The 23,352-nt window shown below is 49.0% G+C and overlaps 1 protein-coding gene and 1 pseudogene across 1 annotated transcript in view; both read right to left on the reverse strand.

Annotated features, from left to right (window-relative positions):
• SBK1 (SH3 domain binding kinase 1) overlaps window positions 1-23,352 on the reverse strand; it is a 44,731-nt gene that overhangs the window by 21,123 nt on the left and 256 nt on the right. The window lies entirely within an intron of this gene.
• On the reverse strand, window positions 4,177-7,228 carry LOC120620491 (solute carrier family 35 member E1-like; annotated as a pseudogene).

The raw sequence follows: 23,352 nt of genomic DNA on the forward strand, positions 1-23,352 counted from the left end.
GGGATCACTGCGTTCTAGGTCTTGGGGGGGCCCAGATTGAAGAGGGGGAATCTTCGCGGCACCATAGGAACGTCGCTATCTTCTGAATACGGAGGAATTCTTCGCCTTCCCCGGCTGGGAAGTCGTTTTGTTTTGGACTTAGAGGGGCCCCCGCCTTCTTGGGGGGTCTCTGGGTCCTGGATTTGGTGGGGGATCCCCGCGATCCCCGGCTGCGGGGACTTGCTGAGTCCCGGCCACCGGCAAGGGGCTGGGAGGAAGCCCCTCAGCCGCTGGGGGGCTCCGTCGCCGCCGCTACGAGCAGCCCGGCCCTGCGGTTCCAGACCCCGGCCTGGTCCGGGCACTGGCTGCGGCTCCGGCTCGCGCTCCGCCTGGTGCTCGGGCCCCAGCCCCGGCGCCCGCCCGGGCTGCGCTCCATCGCGGCATCGCGGCTCCGCCCTCCGGCCCGCGCGCACCTGCCCGACTGTCTCGCGGCTCCTCCCTCCGGCCCGCGCGCCGCCGCCCGCCCCTTTGTCCGCCCCGCTTGGCGCGCGCCCTTGCGCACGCGCACTAGTCCCAGCGCGCGCTCTCTCTTTCTCTCTCTTTCTCTCTCTCTCTCTCTCCCTCTCCCTCTCCCTCTCCCCACCGCCCCGCTCTCCTTCCCGCCGCGCTCTCCCGCCGCGCACCGCGGGGCGCAGATTCTCCTCGCGTGGATCGAGCGGCGCGCGGCGCCCCCACCCAGCCTTCCGGCCGCGCTGGGTCCTAGAGCCTATGGTTCCCTTCTATCCTCCCACCTCCGGTCTTTTCTAGGTCAGAGCCCACGAGGGGGAGAGAAAGAGGTTAGAGAGGACTCTGGGGAGTCTGAGAGGGTCACCTGGTCCAACCCTCCTGGCCCCTGCGGGACCAGACTGTCCCAGACTGTCCCAGTCTGTTCTTGTGGGGCGGAGCCTGTGTCTGTTTCAAGGAGGGAAATATTCAAGCTCTGCAATCGGATATGCATTTATTCACCCGTTGGTCTGTCCGTCTGTCCATCATCTATCGTATTTTGAGCAAGACTGCAGAGAACTAAGTCTATTCAGGAAAGAGGTCATAAACTGGGGCTCTGGGGTCATGGCAAGCCCAGGACTTGTTCTGGACCGCTGTTGTAAATGGCAGTGACTAGTCATAGGATGCACAGTGCTCACCAGATAAAAAGAAGGAAAGGGGATTCCAGGCAGAGGGAGCAGCATGTGCAAAGGCACCACTTGGGTGTGAAGGAGTATTGTCTGTTTGGTTAATGACATTGGTGGCCTGGAAAGAAGTGAGGTGGATGAAAATGGAGATAAAATAGGACAGCACATCTTCCCAGCACATCTGTCTCTCAGCCTTATCCATGCAGACCCAGCCACACTTTCCCTAAGGAAAAAGCCCCCAAAACACCCTGCATCTTCCCTATTTCTTCCAACTCTTAGTTGGGGCTGCTTTCTCCACCCACCATACTCTTCCCAATCATCCTATTTCTAGAAGTTTTAGAGCCAGGTGTACTTGCAAGCTCAAGTACTTATAGGTCACATAAATTAGTGACTGGGGCCAGGTGTAAGGTGATAGGGAGTGATGGAGATGAAGCAAATCAGCATTGTGAGTCCTGTGTGGATAGATGATTTTCCAACAGAAGCAGGGAATCCATCTTCTAACATAAAATCCTCCACTTAAATGTTTGAAACTAATTCCCCAAATTCAGAAATACTGAACGAGCCAAATGAAACATTCTTTGGGGCTAAGCGTCACCTCTGGGCCATCAATATGAAACCTCTGCTAGTGAAAACATTGCCTTAGATCCTAACTTGTCTCCCTCCTTCCTCTGCCTAGAATCTTTTTCTAGAATCCAAGTCCTGTGTGATCATCAGCTCTGTCAAATAAAAAGTAGATTGGGTTGCTCCTCTACATAAAATTGTCAATGACTTCCTGTTACATCTAGGGTAAAAATCTAACTTTCTTATCCTGGTTTTCAAACCCCTTTGCCTTTGGAGCCTCCTACCTTCCCCCTATTGAGACCCCCTCTTCTCCATTCAGCTGGTGTTCCTAGAGCATCTGCTTTCCCATACCTCTGTGCCTTCCTTTATTTCCTCCTCTGTCTAGAACATTGTTCCCCAAACAAGTTATCCTCTAAGACACCTCCTTTATATCTCCCTTCCCTCTCTCACCCCTCCCTGTCCTACCAATGTTCTCAAGTTTCGAATTTCACCCTAACTTCGTTCTGGTAGAGGATTAGAAGAGTCAAGTAAGGTCTTATTGCCCAAAACAAACTAATGGAGAATAGAGGATTAGAAAAGTCAAGTAAGGCCTTATTGTCCAAAATAAACTAATGGAGGAGTATGAGTTATTGGGCCAGCAGTAGAGGGAGGAAGAAGGAAGAGAACGTCGTCCTGTGTCTAACAACCGAGTCTCGGAACACTAGAATTTAGAGAGCACTTTCCTCTCCTTACAGGTGAGGAAAATGAAGTCTGGAGAGGGGCAGAGGTAGAATCAGGCCTTGAAATGCTCCCAGCCATAGTTGACAAGGGTAACACAGTTCAAGGCCACCTTCTGCAGAGGTCTTCCCTGATTTCTCAACGGAGGATTTGATTACTACCAATGTGATTAGTGAAGTTTTGCCCAAATACATCTGGTAGTCAAATCTCCCCACCCTGAGCTCCGCAGGGTAGGAAGTCCTGGTCCCCAAAGGGGGCTTACTCTTATCGGAGCATAGCAAGAGTTCCATGAAAATTTAAGCTGCGGCTGCTTAAATAACACGGGACTCCATGTGTTCTGGGGCCAGCAGGCAAGAAGAGGAATCACTGTTCTAGCGGTAGTAATTGACCCTCATTTACTAGAAGTTACTAGACCCTCAGTAACTGACTCTTAGTTATTAGAAGTTACTAGAAGTACCCTGATCAGTTACTAGAAGAAAGCGGGGATGCTTTTACAAAGTGGGAGCAGGGAGAAATACTAGAATGTGGAACCCAGTGTCCCCTCAGGACTGAAGCGTTGCGTCATACCACTAGGTGGCCCCTCAATACCCGCTAAGGTGACAGTTGAGGGTGTGGATAATTGAGAATGGATAGTGGAAGGAGGAAACGATGGCTACCAGTTATGGCCCTGAGGTCAAGTGCAGTGAGGGGGAGGGGAGCCGTAGTTCCTACCGAGAACCTCCCTCTTCGAAGTTTCCCTTTAGAAAGAGTGGCTCTCGGCATCCACAGAGAAGCTGTATGGCATGAGGGGTGGGATGTGGCAGCCGTGAAAATGCAAGGACTGTGACTGCTGAGGGCAGCAGCCTGGAGTCTCTCTAGGATTGACAGGAGGCAATAACTGAGCGCAGCAGAGACTTTTTGGAGACACAGGGCTTCTCTGATGGGCAACTTTGGATCAAGGACTCCCCTTGGCTTTGTAGAAACTTTCTTACCATTTCACTGCAGTCTAAGACTCCTCCTATCCCACCTCCCTGCCCTCCTTTCTTCCTTCCTTCCTTCCTTCCTTCCTTCCTTCCATCCTTCCTTCAACCTTCCTTCACCCTTCATGCTTCCTTCCTTCTTCTACCTTCCTTCCTTCTTCCTTCCTTCCTTCCTTCTCTCTTTCTTTGTTACAAATGTTAGATCTATTGCAGTCTGATGGTTTCCCCAGCCTCCTCTGGCTCCTTTCCTATTTTTCCTCCCAAGCATTCTACCCAAGATTTGCATCTGACCCCATCTTAGCCTGCTTCTCGGATGACCGAACCAACACAACATATCTGAAGAGGAACTGAAGCAGATGTTTGTAATGCTAGTTCTTTTCCCTTAACACCTAGGGATAATCCACTTTTGCCAGCTCAAAGTTTAGCATCCACAGCAATAGTTGCCTTTCCAGAGAAGGTCTCCATGGGTGTAATTTAGATAACAGAACACAAAGATAAAACTTGGCTATGATTTCCATAGCAACACAGAAGAAACATCAGAAAACCGAGATCTTCACTTAGATTTCCTCTGGCCAGAGCCCACAACCCTCTTTAGTACTGCATGTCCTCATGCTCCTGTGCGGACAGTAGCAGCCTCCTGCACAAAGAAGATGTGAGGCCAGGAACCCATGACTTCTGATCATTATGCACCTTCCCTTTGGCTACGTTTTATATTCACTGATGTGTCAGAGTTTCTGCTACTGTTGGGGGGATGGGGAAGAAATCACAATAGAATCCCTGTCCTCTAGAACCTACACATCATAACGTTTCAAACTGTATGAGTTTGGGGAACTCCGAAAGTGCTCTGTTAGGACATTGTTTCAGCCATATTGATAGTCTCCACGCTGGGGGAAAATGATGGTGTTTGGGGATTTCCCCAGTGTATTCTATGTTCTCTGATGCTCCTTACTGCTCATGTCCCCAGCCATGACAGAAAGAAGGCATTCCTGGCTTGTTGGTCTGCGTTACAATGGTCTCATTATACAGGAAGAATCCCCTCCTCTGGAGAGCCACCATCATACCCAGAACATTGCTGCTGGTGACCAGCTCATGCAGCATGATCAGGGCCCCTGGTGACATTGGTGACTGAGTAGCTCGGAGAGCTGATCAGGTTTAGAAAGCTGAAGATGATGAGATTTGGGGCAAAGCTTACAGAAGCTCCTGACAGCGAAGAGCAGGAGCTTCCAGGGCCACTGGGAAACACAGGTCAAGTTTTTGCCGAGAAGAAAAACCACAAGTTCCACCAGAACCCAAGAAAGATCTGAAAGAAGATGGTGGGGCTGCCCCGGATGTACAGCGGCTGGAGGCCACGGAGCTTTGAATCACTCAATACCTTTTTGGAGAATTTATTCTGAAGTGAGAAACAGTGTTCCAGCAAGAGTTCTGACCAGCTCCCCACTTCCCGTGTCAAAATACAAGTGTGACCGCGGCCAGCAGGATGCCACTGATGATGGGAAGTACAGTGCGATGGCAGCGCGGAGAGGGAAGAACCTGCTTTGTAATATCGCAGAGATGCTGAGTTGTACTCTGAGCTGCTTTGAAGGGAATCTCTTCCTTGCAGCTGAAAGCCTGCCAGCTGGTATGAGAGGAGGCTCTGCAATCATGCCAGTGGTTGCCCTCGGGGACGAAATCCAGGAAATGGGATTGGGGCGGGGCAGGTAATGGGAATTCATCCTTATCTGTCATGTTTTTTTCTTTTTTCAATTAAAAATATCTGACATAAATATGATAAGATGTTAACATTGATTCTAGCTGTGGAGCTGCAAAGGTTTTCATTTTTCTGTATTTTCTTTCACCTTTTTTCAAAATTGTTGACATTTATTCAATGGAAGTATTTTTAAGTGGAATCTTGAAAAACAAGGGGAGGGGGGAGAAATAACTTTTTCACTGTGCGATTCTGTGTGTTTTTAAAGCCAGGTCTAAGAACAGTCTAAAACGACTTCATCTCTCACTCTGAGAGGCATGGGCGTGGGAGGTACGTTTGACTGCCTGGCCTCCTGCCATCCGTACCCACTATGGTGGCTCTGAATGCCGGCGCCCCTTAGGGCTGGATGTGCCTGTTTCTCAGGGAAGTTGTGGAGTGCGGATCTAATAGGTCTCCACCCCCACCCCGTGCTTGTTTCAGGGGAGTGGGGAACATCCTCTGGGATCCTCAGAACAGAGGCAAGGCTACTCAGAGCCCGTTTGATTCCAGCTCTTTCCTCAGGGATGGGTCACCAAAGCCACCCCCAGGACTGCAGGCATTTGGAAGGAAACAAGTGCTGTCTGCTACACATCCCTGGGGGGCTGGCTCTAATGATGTCCTAGTTTGGGTTCTACAGAAACAGACCCTGAACAAGCAGATTCGAGAGCAAGTAGTTTATTTGGCAGGTGATCCCAAGTAGGGGCGTGGAGAAGAGAGATAGGAAGGCAGTGACAAGGAGTGTGTTCTCAAGCAGGTCAACACTTCAAGCAACTGGCAGCGAACCCCAGTAGGGAGCTCTCAGAGACCGTGTAGATCATACATAGACACGCCTAGAACGCGTACTATTCCCCAGCTCCTGTCAGCAGTCGTTGGTGGGAGCTGCGGGGGGAGGGCAGTGCTGTGGATGTGGGCAGAGCAGGTTGGAGCAAAGAAGGCCTTCGGAGAGAAGAGAAAGAGGGGCTGCCAAGTAGAAGTGGGGAGGGGGCCTGGGGAGCTACGGGTGGGGAACAGTGTCTGCCACAAACGATGAGCTCTTAGAATAGGCCCTGGATCTGGCTTGATGCCCACCTGTGCCAAGTGGAGTAGAACTCTGCCATCCAACATCATTGGCCCCATCTTTCAGCAACAGAATCCTGATTTTCCTTTGGGAGTTTACATCCTTTGACCATACCCTTCCTTCTTCATTAGAGGTTCTGATGGTGGGGCTTATCTGTTAGGCTTTAGGGGTGAGCTTGGGACTCAGCCTCCACCAATCAGTATACCGCAGGCCCCTGGCTACAATGATTGTTTCTGAGATGGGTCTGTGCCCCAAGCTGGGCCAGTTGGACAGAAGGTGGGATGTAAGGCCTGGAGTTGTACCTCCCTGGAGCTACCACCAGGGAGACCTCCTGGAGCACGAAGACAACACAGTAGACAGCAGAACCAAGAGATAGAGTCACAGTCCTCATGCCATCATCTGAGTCCCTGGATCCGGCCATGCCTCAAGACTCTGGACTTTACAGGTGTGTAATCCAATAGAGTCCATTTCGTGCTTAGGTCAGTTGGACTTGGGTCTCTGTCACTTACAACTCCATGTTCTTTACACTATGTATACATGTGGGTTTCTAAAGTATTTAAAAGTGCAGGGGTAAATTAAAGATTCTCCCCTCTGTCCCCCATATCACCAGTTCCTCAGCATCCCAATTTGGGCAGGCTACCCAAGAGGGAGCTCAGCCTACCCAGGAGTCCTTGAATCCTTGGAGTCTAGCTCCTGTCCCCTCGGGGAGGTTGTTCTTTGGGCCACCTGAGGAGCCAGCTCATAGCTGGGCATGCAGGGCAAGTGCCTGGGCTGCCACATGGGGCCCCTTTCCTTCTGAGTTTCAGGCATGCATGCATGTGTGCATTCATTCACTCATTTATGCATTTACGCTTGTTAATGGACACCTACTATACGATGGCATTAGGATAAAAGGGTGGGCTAAGTGGACAGTCCTTGCCTTGAGGATCTTCCAGTCTAGTGGAGGAAGATACTAATCACACCAATACATGTAAAATTCTGAGCTAAGTAGATAAAGGGCCATCCTAGTGTTCAGGGCCCCATCTCACCCCTTCCCGCTCACTTGCAGCTGCTGATTGGCCATCTCTCCCCTGGAGCCCATCCAGCAGCTCAGACATACTCTTCCTCCTTCCTACATTCAAGATCCTGTACTCCTCAACTCCAGGAAGCCCTGCTTTACATCTGAATGCATCCTGCCTGCTGCCGGCACAGCCCACTTTTCTTGCTTTGGCCCTGGGGAAGGTGAAGGGCAGTTGAGCACCTCCCCCCAAATGCTTTTCATGTCACCTCCCTTCTCAGGGATGAGTCTGTAGACATTTAGTAGGCCTCTAGGGTATGCCAGGTACTTCCGCAAGGCCAGGCCTTCCCCCAGATGGAGAAACTGAGGCACAGAGTTTAGCGGTCCTGACCTAACAAAGCCAGACTCCTCCACCCCTGGAGTGGGAACACGACACCTCTGGCACCCCAGAGCCCGCCTGGGGGTGCGCCTGGCACCTAGGAACAGCGTACTCTGGATTTCCTCTCCTTCCTCCAGCCCCTTGCTCTCGGGGAAACTCTGTCTGTCCTCACCCACCTCTGTAACCATTACAGATCCGTGCGTTTTATACATATCAACTCACTTAAACCTCATAACAGTGCTGCAGTGTGGGTGCGACCGTTATGTGTCTGAGACAGAGAGGTGAGGAGTTTACCGAAGTTCACACACACGCTGAGACTCAACCAGTCCACAGGCAGACTGTAGAGTTCAGGCCCCTAACCACCCACTGCCCAGCCCATCCACCACAAGCCATTCTCATTAACTCCTGAAACCTGATTCCTTTTTATCTCATTTCCATCCCTCTCCCCACCCACCTCCCTGTCCCGATTTCCATTCCCGCCTGTGGGCTGCTGAGAGGGGCACTGTCCTGGTGCCCTGGGACTGGGGGAGGGACGCCAGGTGGAGGCCCCGGGGCTGGAGGGGCCCAGGCCACATCTTTATCCATTCTCTGCCTGCTGGAGGCTTGGCGGAGCCAGGGGCCTGGAGGGTAGGAGACGGGGGTAGGAGCAGGAGGGGGCTGGGCCTGCAAGCCCTAATTAAGTCAGTTAATTAGGTGGGGAGGAGAAGCCTGTGGGAGTTAATGAGCTTGGCTAATTAAGTGGATCCTGGAGAATGGCTCAAATTCTAGGCTGGGGAGAGATGGAGCTTAGGGAGGACGGAGGGAGGGGAATGAAACGCCTGGTGCCTCCCGGGTCACCAAGGTCTGCAGCTACCACTGGGGTCGAAGGCCACTGAGACCATTACCAGGACTTGCAGTGACCATTAGAATCTGCAGCCACCCTCAGGGGCTGGTCTAAAGTTACCATTAGGGTCTGAAGCCCTCACCAAGGCCTCATGTGCTATTGACACCTGGACCTGAAGTCACCATCGAGGCTTGGTCCCCTGTCATCCATCCCTCAGGGCTTAAAGCTAGATCCCCTTTGACCATTTCAGGGGGACAGATATTGAGCCCTGACCCAGGGACCCTTCAGAGCAGCCATGACAATCCCTGTTCTGGGTCAGGAGCCATGGCCGCCACTTACACTTCTCCCCATCATTAAGTTTGTAAAGCATGTGCACACTCACTGTCACTGCCAGAAGGGAGACCTACAGGACTCTCGTCCCAGGTCATAGATGAGACAACTGACAAGAGAATGTTCTCCTGGCCTGTGCCAGTCACCTGAAAGGCCAGCAGCTGTCCCAGCATCCTAAGGGCTTTCTCTAGCTTGAGCTGGGTTTCTCTGAATAACAACAGCTCCCATGGAGAGAGCCCTTAACACTTGTGAGTTGTCAGTACTTGACACCAGGGCAACTACAGAATGAGGGCCTCTTGTTCAGAACGCTGAATAAAGGCATTTCCTTTCTACCCAGGTCTCTCTCTCTCAGCCTGTCATGGTGTTTTTTTATTTGCTATTTGATGTCAGGCTCCCTTGGGTACAGGGAAACAGACAGAGCTAGTACAAATCCTCACAGGTGCTCTGGGCCACTCCACTGCACACTGATACTAAACTCTCCTGAACCCAGGCCCCTGCCAGACAAAGGACAGCAGCAGTGACGGGTGGGGGCAAGGAGTGGGTGGCCGAGAACCCATCCAAGGGATGTAGGAGGGTGAGATTGCTCTGGTGCATGCTCCATTGTCCTATCAGATTTCACTTACAAATTCAAAGATTAAATGATCAAGAACTGCAAGATGCCAACCACAGAGCACTAACCCCCAAATTTGGGGCTCTGTGTGACTGACTGCATGGGTCACACCTTGCACAAGACACACGATCCGATTCAGTCCTCACAGCCACTCTGCGTACTTCATACAGTTATTGCCCTCATTTCACACATTTATTTATTCGTTCATTTAATTACCAAATATTTATCGAGTGCGTCCTATGTGCTAGGCACTGTTTGCAATGAACAAAACAGAAGAATCCTTGCCCCCATCCATTCTACTGAGGGGAAAAGACAACAAACAGGGCACATAAGTAGACAATTGTGCTTCAAGGGATTCATGTGAGGGAAGAAAACAGGGAGGGGACAAAGTATACAGGGAGGTCCTCACAGAGGTCACATTTGAGCAGAAACTTGAAGGCGGTGAGGGAGGGAGCCATGAAGATTTGGGGTGGGAGGCATTACAGTGAGCCAGCCAGAGGGAACAGCCAGTGCAAAGGCCCTGAGGCCCGTGTGCCTGGGATGCTCAGAAACAATGAAAAGGCTGATGGACCATGGGAGGAGAGGAGAGGTAATGTGGACAGTCATTCAGGGCCACCATAAGCCTCCGGCTTTTGACCTGAGTGCGATAGGAGTATTGAGGGATTTTGAGCAGAGGAGGCGTGAGGCGTGTCTTAGGTTTTATTTAATAGGCTCCCTCTGGCTGCTGTGGGGAAGACAGACTGGTGGGGCAAGAATGGAAGTGAGGAGGCTCCTACACTCAGCCAGGTGAGAGAAAATAGCAGCTTGGACCAGGGTGGTGAGAAGTGGCAGGTTCTGCTGGCAGATTGGACAGTGTGTGTGGTGTGTGTGTGTGTGTGTGTGTGTGTGTGTGTGTGTGTGTGTGTGTGTGTAGTCCTGGGCACCTGCACCATGAAGTTCCATGAACACCTGAGGACATGGAGCAGCTCTCTGGTCCCCAGGATTCCTTGCCCCTCAGGGCTGGCTCTCACTTCTGGGGCACCCTGTCCCTCCCTCTCTGCATTTCTGCTTGCCTTGGGACAGTGGCTACAATAGTCGAGATGTTTACATGATCGTGTTAGGCACCTTTTCCCTTCACAGTTGCAGACTGAGATGCTGACGGGGGATCAGGGAGGGATTGTGAGTAGGGGACATGGCCTGGGCAGGGACAGCGGTAAACTGGAGAGCCCTGAGCCATCTGAATGGTGGTCTTTCCTCTCCTGTGGCCCATTGCTGTCATGTGGGAATGAGAACTCGGGCCCCCAGAGCTTCCAATATTTTAAGAGAAGGTGGAAATCTGGATCTTAGGATGTAACTCCCTGATTTTTTGAATATTGGCGAATCATTTTTTACAAGTCAGGTCAGGCTATACCCTCTGTGAGACCAAGGTTAGGACAGAGGGGTGACTCCTGCACAGGGGGTTTCTGCAAACCTGGGCACAAAGACACCACTGGAGGTATGGCCTGGTAGGTTGATTCTTGATGGTCTGGCAGGAGATGGGGTGAGGGGCAGTTAAGAGAATGGCTGGGAAGGAGCACTAGGCAGTGACGTCACTCCAGGGATGACGTGGTTGCCAGGTGAGGGCAGCCCCTGGTCCCTTGGGCACCCAGAGGAGTGGAGAAGGCCTGGCACCAGGAGGTTGAGACAGGTGAGGTTTGCTGCAAGACAAGAGTGCCAGCAAGACTGACCAGGAAGGGCTGCCTGGGCTCCACCGGGTCCCTGCCTTAGAGGCCACCTGGGATCCTGCCTCTGCTCCTCCCCAACCCATTTCTCTCCTGGGATCTGGTCTGGGCAGGGCTGGGCTGAGGGGCTGCACAAGAAGCAGAGAGAGAGACAGGGGAAGCGGCAAAGACTCCTCCACCATCACGTGGGTCAGCTGTTTCCCAGTGTGGCCGGGGCTTCACTGGCTGACCTCATTCATCCTCTCGATGACCTCAGTCTCCTGGCCCATTTTACCACCGACAAAACTGAGTCGCAAAAAGGTCAGGTAACCTGACCAAGGTCATAGGGACTTGGAAGTAGTGGGATCTGAAGTTAAACCCAGGGTGTGTGCCTGCAAAATCTGAACATTGAATGTGGAAGCTGTCAGAAAGAGGCCAGAGCCAGGCCAAGGGCTGCCCGCCCGGGCCACACCCGTTTGTGTGAGCACAGAACTCCCTCCAGTGGCCGTTCCCTCAAAGTGCAGGACGGACGATGAGCAGACACTGGGTTCTGTCTCATTTTCAGTGTGTGTGCTGCCCAAGCAAGCCCTGGGTTCTGTCTCTGTCTCTGTCTTTCTCTGTATCTCTGTCTTTCTCTCTCTGTCTCTGTCTCTCTTTCACACACACACACACCACAACACACCTTGTTTACTCTCTAGTTCTCCAGGGGAAGACCGCCCATGACGTCTCTATATTCCGTTCATCTCAAACCTGGGACATGCAGCCCCATCCAGCTGCTCCACTCAAGGCTGCTTTTCCTGGTCAGACTCCTGTTGCTATGCCAACCCCAGGATGCCTTCTTGTTGTTCCCTGTTCGGCTCTTTCTGTTAGAGCTTGGGTCTCTGTCTACACCCATGGTTCTCAAACTCTGCTACGCGTTGTAATGTAGCTTTAAAATATTCTGATGCCCAGGCCACACCCAGAACAAATGAATCAGTCACATCTTACCATCTTTAGATATGCAAGGTACAAGCCTCATCAGGGAGGGCAGAATTGATCTCAGACGGCTTTCAGCAGGCCTCCCAGTCCCCTGACCTCTGCTACTCCCAGGCTCACCCCAAGACCTCGTAATTACCCCCCACACACCTCACACTCTGAGGTCTCTATTTTGGTCACCCCCATCATGTCCCCCCCCACATCCTCTTCATCACTTGCTCTGGTACCCACATGTAATAGCTCTTTGACCTCATGGACCTCCCCATTACTTTCTCACTGTCCATCAGCCCCTTTCTGCTGCCATTGTCCACCTCATGCTGCTTGGGCCCAGCCCACCATCACCATAACTGCTCCCTGGAAAACCCCCTCTTGTGCCTACCTCTCCTGCTGTGGTACCTGCTTGGCAAAGTGCCAACCACTGCCTGCTCTCTGCCAGCACTGAGCAAGCCAACACTGCTCAGAGTGTCCCACACCAGGTTGGCAGTTTCCCCTCTAATTCACGGTCTCAAAGGGACACTCGGACTTTAATTTGCCTGTCAATCTCCTAGGGATCTTGAGGAGGCCCGAGATTCTGCACATCTGACCAGGTGGTGCCTATGCTGCTGGACTGTACAGCGCACCCTGAGTGGCAAGGTCTCCGATGACTCTTTCCCCATCTTCTCCCTCCTCTAACTGTGGCTCCTCCTTTACTGAGAAGACAGATGCATCAGATGCAGTTCCATCGCCTCCTGCCAGCAAAGCACAAACCCACCTGGCTCTTCACTCCTCACCTGTTCCCACCTGCTTCAGAGGCAGAGGACCTTCTCCTTCGGAGGCCTCTTCCCCCCCGCCCCCCACCGGCCCCCCTCCACTGTACCATCCTCGTTCTTTTGCCAGGACCGTTCCCATGGCAAAGCTTCTTGGTAGAGCCGGTTCCTCAGCTCTGCTCTGCCACCTCCCCAGCTCTCTTTTGTTCTTATTGTTATTTCCACTTTCCTTTTGTATTTTTTTTATTTAAATTAAATATGCCCATAGCTTAGAGTCAAGAAACATGGGCAGCCCCTCCTCCTATTTCTCATTTCTTAAAGACAATCATTTCAACTCTTTCAGTAATTTTTACCTCTGTGTTTCCTACATAGCATGTTTACATTGCTCCCTTTTCCAGTTTTAGGCTTTGCTTATCAACACCCCACTTTGGAAGCTGAAGGTTAACTCCCTTGCATGGGCCCCCCTCACACACACTTCCTGTCTCCCGCTCTCGCAAAACAGATGCATCATAATATTGGTAAGGTTGGTAGGGCTTACACATTGTGGAAACGTTATTTACAGCTTTACGTGGAATGCTATGATTTCTTTCCTTTTTTGTCCCCTTTATCATAACAGACTTTATTTTTTAGAGCATTTTTTACGTTTACAGAACAATTCAACAGAAAATGCATATACCGCCCTGTCCCCCCAATTTTCCCATCTGGCATTGGTGTAGTACACTTGTTACAACTGGCGAACCAAATAGATACAATATATTAACTAAAATCCACAGTTTACTCACTCTGAGTTGTACGTTCAGTTCTATGGGTTTCGACAGATACAAAGTGTCATGGACCTGCCATTATAGTATTATACAGAATAGTTTCACCCCTCTAAAAATCCCCTGTGGTCCGCTGTTCATCTTCCCCTCCCTCCCCACAAGCCCTAGGCCACCTCTGATCTTTTTACTGTCTCTATAGCTTTGGCTTTTTCAGAATGTCATGTAGTTGGAATCATACAGTATGTAAACTTTTCGGGTTGGCTTCTTTCACTCAGCAATATGTATTTAAGGTTACACCATGTCTTTTCGTGGCTTGATAATTCATTTCTTTTTATTAATATTGAATAGATGTACCATAATTTATTTATCTATTCACCTGTTGAAAGACATTTCAACAAATTTTTGGCAATTACAAATAAAGCTGCTATGAAAATTTATGTGCAGGTTTCTGTGTGGATATGTTTTCAATTCATTTGGGTAAATACCAAGGAGTGCTATTTCTAGATCATATGGTAAGTCTATGTTTAGCTTTGTAGAAAACTGTCAGTCTGTCTTCCAAAGTGGCTGTATCATTTTGCATTCTCACTAGCAATGATTGAGAGTTCCTGTTGCTCTGCATTCTCACCAGCATTTAGTATTGTCAGTATTTTGGATTTTAAGTATTGTAATAAGTGCGCCGTGGTATCTCATTGTTGTAATTTGCTATTTTCTAATGACATGTGATGTTGAGCATCTCTTATATGCTTATTTGACATTTGTATATCATCTTTGATGAGGTATCTATTCAGAGCTTTTAATTTTTAATTGTTCGTTTTCTTATTGTTGAGTTTTAAAAGTTCTTCGTGTATTTTGGATAACAGTCCTTTATCAGATAAATAGTTCTTTATCAGATCAGATGTCTTTTGCAAATATTTTTCTTCCATTCTACGGTTTGTCTTCTCATTCTCTTAAGCATGTCTTTTGCAGAGCAGAAGTTTAAAATTTGTTTTCCTTTTCTGAACAAAAGTTTTGTTTTCTTAGGTTTAATAACTTTTTTTCAGGGAGGCTTGTTTTTTATGTGTTTATGGCTAATTCAACCCACATTCTCTCAAGTTGCATATATCTCTCAAAAGTTCAAACACATTATGTATTCATAATTTCATCTCTTTGAAGAAATCTTTTCTAGAGCCTACTGAATTATTCCAATGTGAATTGCCTGCCCTCCAGGTCTGCTACCCAGAGATGCTGCCCGGACTCCCCCCGCAACCTCCTTCCCCCACACTTCACCATCATCTGAGAGATGCCCTTTACTTCTCTCCTGTGTTGGCTTCCCGTTTCCTGCGTCCTAGGTCTTACTCTTTCTTGTTTTTTTCCCCCCTTATTTTTAATGGGACACACCCTTCAGTAGCTTCCTTAAGAAAGGGTGCATGGAAGGTAAAATTTTTCAGATTTTGTAAATCTGAAAAGACCTTTTTTCTACCCTTGCTTTATTAATGGTTTGGCTAGGTATAGAATTCTAGGCTGGAAATCATTTTCTTTTATACTTTGAAAACAGCTCCCTTGTGTTCTGTTTTCCAAGACTGTTGTTGAGAAGTCCGATGCCATTATAATTCTTGATCCTTTGTAGAATCTTGTAGAATGTCCTTCTTGTTCCTGTATTCTGAAGTTTACTGGTGACTGGCCTTGGTGTGGGTCTATTTTTACCCTTTCGTTGGACCTTCCAATGTGAAAACTCAGGTCTGTTCTGATAAATATTTGAAGTATTTCATTGTCTAAATCCTCTCCTCTGTTTTCCACATTGTGGCAGCCATGGAGGTGGCCCACTGGGTTTTTCTTTCAAAAAAAATTTGTCTCTCAAAGCAAGGAGTGCAGTTGGCTGACAGTAATGTAGGAAAGAGGCACGAGAACTATACAAATCGACTAAAAATTACACCGGGTTGTATTCAGAGCCTGCTACGTGCTGCTAGACATTGGGAACTAGCTGATCAGCATGCGGAAGATTCCTCCTGAGATCACTAACAACTACTTCCCCGTGCCTTTAATGCTGCAGACCCGTACCTGGAAAGGAAAAGATTTAAACTGAATTCCTCTCTGTTTTTGAGAGGAGACTACGTCTTTGTCTGTGGAGCATTATTACCTCCCCTAGTAAACTTTCCTTTGTCCCTAACTGTGGCTCGTACTTGAATTCTTTCCTGCATAGAGTCAAGGACTCTCTTTAGGTGGGTGTAGGGTATAGGGCTTGAGTCCTCACTTGGGGGAATTAGCCCGTCCTGCATCAACAGCTTTGAGATTCACCTCAGCAATGCAGCTAAGACCAAGGTCTTCTTGGGCAGTCCCAGCCAGTGAATGAGCACAGTTGATACATTAGGCCCTGGCCAGTTCCACCCCATGTGGGGCTCCTCTAATGGACAGTCTTTGCTCTGGGGATCCCAGTGGTTTGGCCAAGACTTTGTTGATCATCATCAAAGTCAGGCTCTCCCTACCCAGATCTGTTTCCCTCTTGTTTATTTCACAGGTGTCGCTTCTACATTGTGGTCTGAAGACTCTCCTTGCCCAATCCTGCTTCCTCCTCCTTACCTTTTCAGCCCAAGCCCCTCACACTCTTCTTGGAATTCCCTTAGTCTATCTCTCAGTGATTCATTTACTTGGAGATGCAACCCCACACATGTGGTTTTTATTTTAGAGCATTTTTGTACTTCAACTTTATTTTTTTAAATTAGTTAAGAATGCTGTGTAAAGGTGTCCATGTAAAGAAGAGCTTAGGTTATGAATGTTTTGCTGGGAATTTGTTACCTTAGCATGTAGTAGCAGGCAGAAGAAGGGAGAGGGAAACAAGGGCAAGGCCTGTCCCTGGCCCGGACTGACCTCTTTATGGTGGGGAGAGAAGGGATGGTTTGGTGTACAGGCTTAGAGAAAGACTTTGAAATAGCAGAGCAGCATATGGAGATGGGCATCAATTTTAATTGTTTCATTTTGAGCATATATTTTTTTTTCAAAGGAATGGCTTTTGTTATAGGCATTATATTTGGGCTAATGGAATATATAGAAAGTGAGTGGAGTACTATGCTTAAGTTTGGGCTTTAGATTTACTTATTTTGTTTGGCCCCAACGCTTAGAAGTTTTCCTCAAATGTTGGTTGATCTCGGTTATTCGTCTATTCTATGGATTTGCTGGTCAGAACAGAAGAAACGCTTTAGATCGGCTTGCCTGTGTGTGTGTGTGTGTGTGTGTGTGTGTGTGTAAAGGTGGTGTGTGTGTGTGTGTGGGGGGAGGTGCTTGAATTTTGGGGCATGACGAAACTTTCTGGAGAGATGGAAATGTTCTATGTCTTGAGTGAGGTATGGGTTACACAGTTATATACATTGGTCAAAGCTCAATAAACTGACCACTTAAGACCGTTGCATTTCACTATAATTATACCTTGATTAAAGAATTAAAAAAAAACAATTTATAAAAGCAAGCTGCTGAGCTATGCTGGGAGCGGGAGAGCTGGCTGACTCAGGGGTTCAGTACGGAGAGTTGGAGTTGGGCCATTTCTTTGGGAAATCCGGACTGACAACCTATTTAGGTGTTCTTTTCTTGGTGTGTTAGACTCTAAGATAGAAAAGGACTAATACAAACAAAACAACAAAAAAAGCAGTTTGGCGGAAATAGAAACCATGAAGGGAGAAGAAAACTAAAACAAAATAAAAAACAGAAAATGAAACAACGTAACAAAATATCCATCTTTGATATGTTCAGAGATTGAACAAAATATCCATCTTTGATATGTTCAGGAATAAACTCTGGCGTGTCCTGCCTGGAGACTGCGGTCCTGACTTCACTATCTTGGAAGCCAAGATGGGGAAGAAGGTCCCAGGTGATGGCGGGGAGGGGCAGGGCTTCTCGCATGCAGGATGGCGCATTCCAATAAACCTCTGGCTGGGCATGTGACTCCCCCCTTGTCATGCTGTGTCCTTGGTTCAGAGACCCTGCATTTTCTCCTCTCTAGAGAACGAAACTTCAGTCTTTGTTGGAGTGGGGGAGGGGCAGCTACCCAGCTGTGCTGAGTGAAGAAGGAAATCTGAGGATTAAAGCCCTTCTTAGACCAATGCTCCGGTTTTTGGCCCCAACTTTACTCCAGTTTCAGGGGTACTTAGTCCTTTAACACCCGTGCCTTTGGGAGCTTTGTGGGGGGTAAACTCTGGTGCCTCTTGGCTTCTCTCAGTCTAAGTTTAGGGTCCACTTCAATTGCAAGGTCAGCGGGCTGCTAAATCACTTACCACATTTCAAAATTTGTTGCTGTCGTCTCCTTTTCACTGTATTAGTTCTTGCTGATTCACACTGTGGTAGCCAGAATAATGGCCCACTAGAATGTCTGTGTCCTAATCCCTAGAACCTATGTGTATGTTACGTTATAGGGCAAAAAGGGATTTTGCTGATGTGATTAAGGTTAAGGACCTTGAGATGGATCCTGGATTGGTCAGGTGAGCCCAATCTAATCACACGAAGCATGAATAGCTGAGTACCTTTCCCAGCTGCGGTCAGAGACAAAGCTATGAGAGGAGGGCCAGAGAGATGCCACTTTGCTGGAGGGAGGGTGCCACGAGCCAAGGAATACAGGTGCCCTCTAGAAAATACAAGGAATGGAGGCTCCCTTAGAGCTCCCAGAAAACTCTTTCAGAAAGAACTTCCTACAGTGGCCCTGTGAACACCTTGTTTTAACCTAGTGAGACCTGTGGGACTTCTGACATATAATCTGTAAGATGATAAATTTCTTTGGCTTTAAGTAACTAACTTTGTCAAGGTAATTTGTCAAGGCGGCAACAAAAGACTCCCCTGTAGTCGTTCCCCTTATCTGCAGGGAAACTTTCCAAGACCCCTAGTGGATCCCTGAAACTGCAGATTGTACTGAAATATGCTGAGTTTTTTCCTATACATACATACCTGTGATAATGTTTAATTTATAAATGAGGCCCACTAAGATCAACAACAATTACGACTGATAAAATAGAAGTTGTAACAATATACTATAATACAAGTTATGTGAATATGGTCTCTCTTTTTCTCCGGCAATTTTTATATTTTCCAGTCCAAACCTATTCCCGAGTCTGTGCAGCCATCCCTTACTTGCAGTAAATGGTCCTGTCACTTGTTTTAGGAGACCCCTTGCTGAAGTCTTCATGCAATCTTAATGCTCTCTGGCGCAACACTTTGCCGTCCATAGGAACACGTTTTCTGCTCCTGGCTTCCACCTGCGTGCTTAATGCCTTCTCCACCTTAACTAAGCACTTATGCACCAAGGCTGTAACTTTTGCGGTTGGAGGTGTAATAGCAATACTAGCACACATCTTTTTCTTTCTTCACAATTTCATGAATAGAAGACTCGTTCTTATCATAGATCATAGCAACCTCGGCATGCTTTTTTTTTTTTTTTTCCATTCTAAGTTAGAACTTCCTACCACTTTTCAGTGTTGTATAGAAGGACTTGGGTGGTTTTCATGAGTCTGATTCGCTAGGATCGCTACCCCTGCACTTCTTCTTCTTTAGCCATTATTAAGTAAAGAAGAGTTACTGGAATCAAAAAGCACTGTGATCGCTGGATGGAGCACTATTTTAAGAACAAGATTTACCTACACTACTCAGAATGGTGCACAATTTGCACTTAGAATTGTTCTTTTCCTGGAATTTTCTTTTTTTTTTTTTTTTTTTTTTTTTTACTAATCCAGCTAATCGTGTAACTGAAACCTCAGGAAAGTGAAACTGCAGATAAGGGGGACTACTGTATGTTCGATCCACCATCTTTAACCAGAAGTCTCCCCTGGCATCTGCTTTTGTTTCCACCCTCCAAGACACTTTTTTCTTTGTCTCTTGATCCATCCTTTTCCCGCTGGACTGTTCGGCATTTTTGAAGCCAGTTGTCCTCTCTCTCCTCCTTCAGATGCTCTTCTCTCGCTTTCCATGACTGTCCACACCCCCGGTTCTCTCCCTACTTTGTCAGCTGCTCTTTATCTTCCATCCTCATGGCTCCTCCTTCATGTGACCTCAAAATTGTGGAGCTCCAAGGGCTCAGTCCTGGGCCTCTTCCCTCCCCTTTCTCTCCAGTGCGACCTCATGGCTTTTAATGCCATCTTTAGTTGATGTCTGTGAGAGTCTCTCGCCAGTCAAGAGACTTGCTCTCTAGACTCTTAGACACCTCACATGCTTCTCAAGTTGAAAATATCCATGGTAGAATCCTTGAGTTTCTAACCACACCTCTTCCCCTCCCTGAGCCTTCCCATCATCCACGCACTTATCCAACCCGGAAACCCCAGATTCCCTTCTTCCTCTAACCCATCAGCAAATTCTGCCTTCTAAATAGATCTACCTCCTCTATCTGTAAGGCCCACCTCGGTCCAGGCCACCACCATGCCCCCTCCATCATCACCATGACCTCCACAATGGTGTCCCATACCCATTCTGCCCAGAGCTGCCGGAGGGACCATTTAAAATGTCAATCATTATATTGCTTTCCTCACTTAAAAGCCTCCAAAGGCTTCCCAGTCCCATCCAGAGAAAATCCACGTTCTTCCCCACGGCCCACAAAGCCTATGCGATCTCTCCCCATCACCCGGTGACACACTCGCCATGATTCGCTCTGTTCTAGTCACGCTGACCTGATATTTCCTCACATTCACCGATCTCCAGCCTGTCTCTGGGCCTCTCCACTCTCCGTTCTTGCTGGCTGTTCCTACATCCATTCTGCCCAGCTCCCTCTCATTCTTTAGGTCTCAGGTGAAATGTCCCTACTTTTCCTTGTTCACCTTATGCAAAGTGGGTGCCTCCTCCACCGTCCCTCAGGTTTTGTCCTTTACGGTGGGATTCGAACATGGATGATCATATTCATTTGTTTACTCGTGTTTCGTTTGGCTCCGCTATTTGACGTGAGCCCTATGAGAACGGGAATGGTATTTTTTCACTATCCAGTTTCTAGTGCTAGCCCACTGAGAGTGCTCAGTGAAATTTGCGGGATGAACAGATAGACGAATGAATGAATGAATGAACGAACGAATGCACTGGACACCTACTATGTGCCTAGTGCTTTCACGTATACCAAATGATGTTTTATTTTCATAAGAATCCTATGAGCTTGTCACAATTGGACTATGTTTCCCAGTTTCTTGTGCAATTAGCTGTTTTGGCCAGCGAGTGTGGGCAGAAGTGAAGTGGGCCACTTCCAGCTTTAGCTCATAAGAACTTCACATGTGATCCCTGTTTTCTTCTTCATCTGCCAGTGGCTGCAGAGGATGATGACACAGTCACAAGATGGGAGGTGCCTGAGTCGCTGAAAGACTGGGGCGGGGGGTGGGGGCAGGTGGGAGGTGGGCAGAGCCGCACCTCCAACCCCCCTAGACTTTGTCTAAGCAGGATATAGGCTCTACTCAGTCAAACCATTATGATTTCCAGGCTTATTTATCAACAGCTAGCTCGCCTTAATTAATACATCAAAGCACCTTATGTAGGTGGCTGGTGAGCAACACTGCGGGTGATGCTTTTGCTGACAAGTTTTCATCAAATGCAGATGTGTTCTCTGCAGGCAGTTTCTGGCATCATCCCACAGCAGAAGCTGAGGGCACAGTGCTCACACCTCTATTCCAGCACGTCACACTGCATGTCACTGTTCCAGTGCACTGTCTTGTCTTCACTAGGCTCCTGCAGGGAAGTGCCTGTGTCATATTCTTCTCTGTGGCTTCAATGTCCAGTCCCCAGAAGGCCTCAGGAAAAGTCCGTTGAATCCAAAAATGAGTGAACTGGTCACCTGCACCCCCCCATTGCCTCTCTGTCCTTTAAAGTGCCTGAGAAAGTCCAACTTTTAAACTTTACAGAGGTCCCCAAGAGCAGGAATGACTTCCCCAGGGTCACAGAGAAGTGGGTTACAGAGGCTGCCAACCCCAGGGCTGCCAACATGGCAGCCCACTACTGAGAGTGAATCTTGGAGCCTTCTGGAGGCTGGACAAAGGTTAACAGGAGCAGGGTCGGGAGAGGCTCCTCTAAGCCCCCAAGGTGACCCCACCAAGCCTCACTGCCCGCTGCCCCTCCTCTACTAGGACAGAAGCATTCCAGAGCCTTCCCTCCCCCTTCCTCAGCAAGCACTGCCTGGCTCCTGCAGCCTGGGCGTCCACATCACTCAGTATTTTTAGCTTCACCACCTGGCACCTGTGGTCACTGTCTCTGCCCAGCCTGGCTGTGTCCCCTCCATAGGCCTTAAAGGGCCAGTGCCCACCAGCTGGAAAGGAGACTGGTTCCTGCAAACACAGGCCATCACACTGCCAGAGCAGGAGGCAGAGGGGCATCCTTTACAGGGGTGATCTCCAAAGTTGGAGGTGGAAGATGGAGGAGATGAGGGAGGAGAGCAGGATCTCATGGCTGCCTGATCCTAAGGCATGTGCCTTTCTCATTCTGGAGTTTTCCAAATGTTAGTTTGCTCAAGTTGCTAACTTGGGGTGACAGATTAAAATTTTACACATACATCTCCTCTAAGACCTGAGGCTGCAAAGTCTCCAGGTCAGGGCCTAGGAGTGTGTATATGTACCAATCAACTCAGATGATTCTGATGTCCTATCTCCTCATGTCATATTCATTTATTCATTCAACAGCATTTTGAGCTCCGACTATAAATATAGTGATGCTTTCTGGAGTCCATTGCTTTGGAGTTCAAGAAGCACTTGCACATCCGTGATCTATAGCACTGAGGCTCCTGACTTGGTCTGACTGTAAGACAGACCTGCAGGGCTCCTTCGGGCCGAGGCGGTCAGTCTTTCCCTGAGTCCCTGAGCACAGTGCACCCACGCCCATCAAGGTACCCATTACCCTTTAAACTGATGTGTTTGCTTGCTGTCTCTCCCAGCAGGCTGTGACCCAGTGAGGGCTGGGGCAGGGGCTCCAGGCCCCATTGCGGGCCCTGGCACTCTGTGGGTGCTCAGTCACTGATGAATGACGAACTGATAACTGTGGCAGAAGTAGCCCCCCATTTCACAGATGAGGAGACAAAAGTCCACAGAGAGAAAATTGTAGACCCAGGGTCTAACAGATTCAGGGAGGAAGCTGGCTCAGCCTGCAGGAGCCCATATCCCCACCCTCCTGCAACAGGCTTGGATAGGGCACCTGGGTTGGCCCTGAGCCTGCCCTTCACCCCGCCCGGGGCAGTGCTGACTCAGGTGGTGATGGAGGTGTGGGCTGGCTGGGCCAGAGCAGAGGTGACCCTTGTCTCCCCCGCAGATATTCCATCCATTTTGAAAGCCTGTGGTCACAGCTTGGGTAATGCACTTAGCCAGAGCCTGGGCTTCCCTGCAAGTGGGGGTGGGGAGAGCTGGCAAAGGGATAATGGTTCCTAGGGCCTGAACACCCACCTGGGCACAGTGCACAGCCCCTCTCCCGCGTGGGTACATAGGCCTCCGACCCGCTCCCACAAGCATGCATCCACACTCCAATCACATACACTCACTCCCAAACACCCAATCACACAGTCACACAATCCTTCATTCCCTACCTCTCCCTTTCTTTCACACACGCACACACAAACACATACACTCACAGGCATCTTATACACACAGCATATACATACAGAGACATTTTTACTTATTAATTCAACAGAGACTCAACACTATCAGCTGTCATTTCAGTGCAGGGAGAAAAGGTGGCTCTCAGCTCAGGGTGGGGCAGGGGTTTCCTGGAGGACTTCTTGGAAGAGGAAGCATTGCAGCTGGGCCTGGGTGGAGGGTAGCTGGGGAAGGAAAATCTGGGCAGAGTTTCATTGGGACTGAATACAGTGGAGCGGAGTGAGACGAGTTGGGTGGGGTTGGTTCAATTACAAAGGCCTTGAATGCACAGCCGAGTACCGACTTCATCTTGTGGGAGCCGGGAGCCATGGAGGGCTCTGAGCAGGGGGA

Source organism: Pteropus medius, unplaced genomic scaffold (assembly GCF_902729225.1).
Source record: "Pteropus medius unplaced genomic scaffold, Ma_sr-lr_union100, whole genome shotgun sequence".
NCBI classification, from domain to species: Eukaryota; Metazoa; Chordata; class Mammalia; order Chiroptera; family Pteropodidae; genus Pteropus; species Pteropus medius.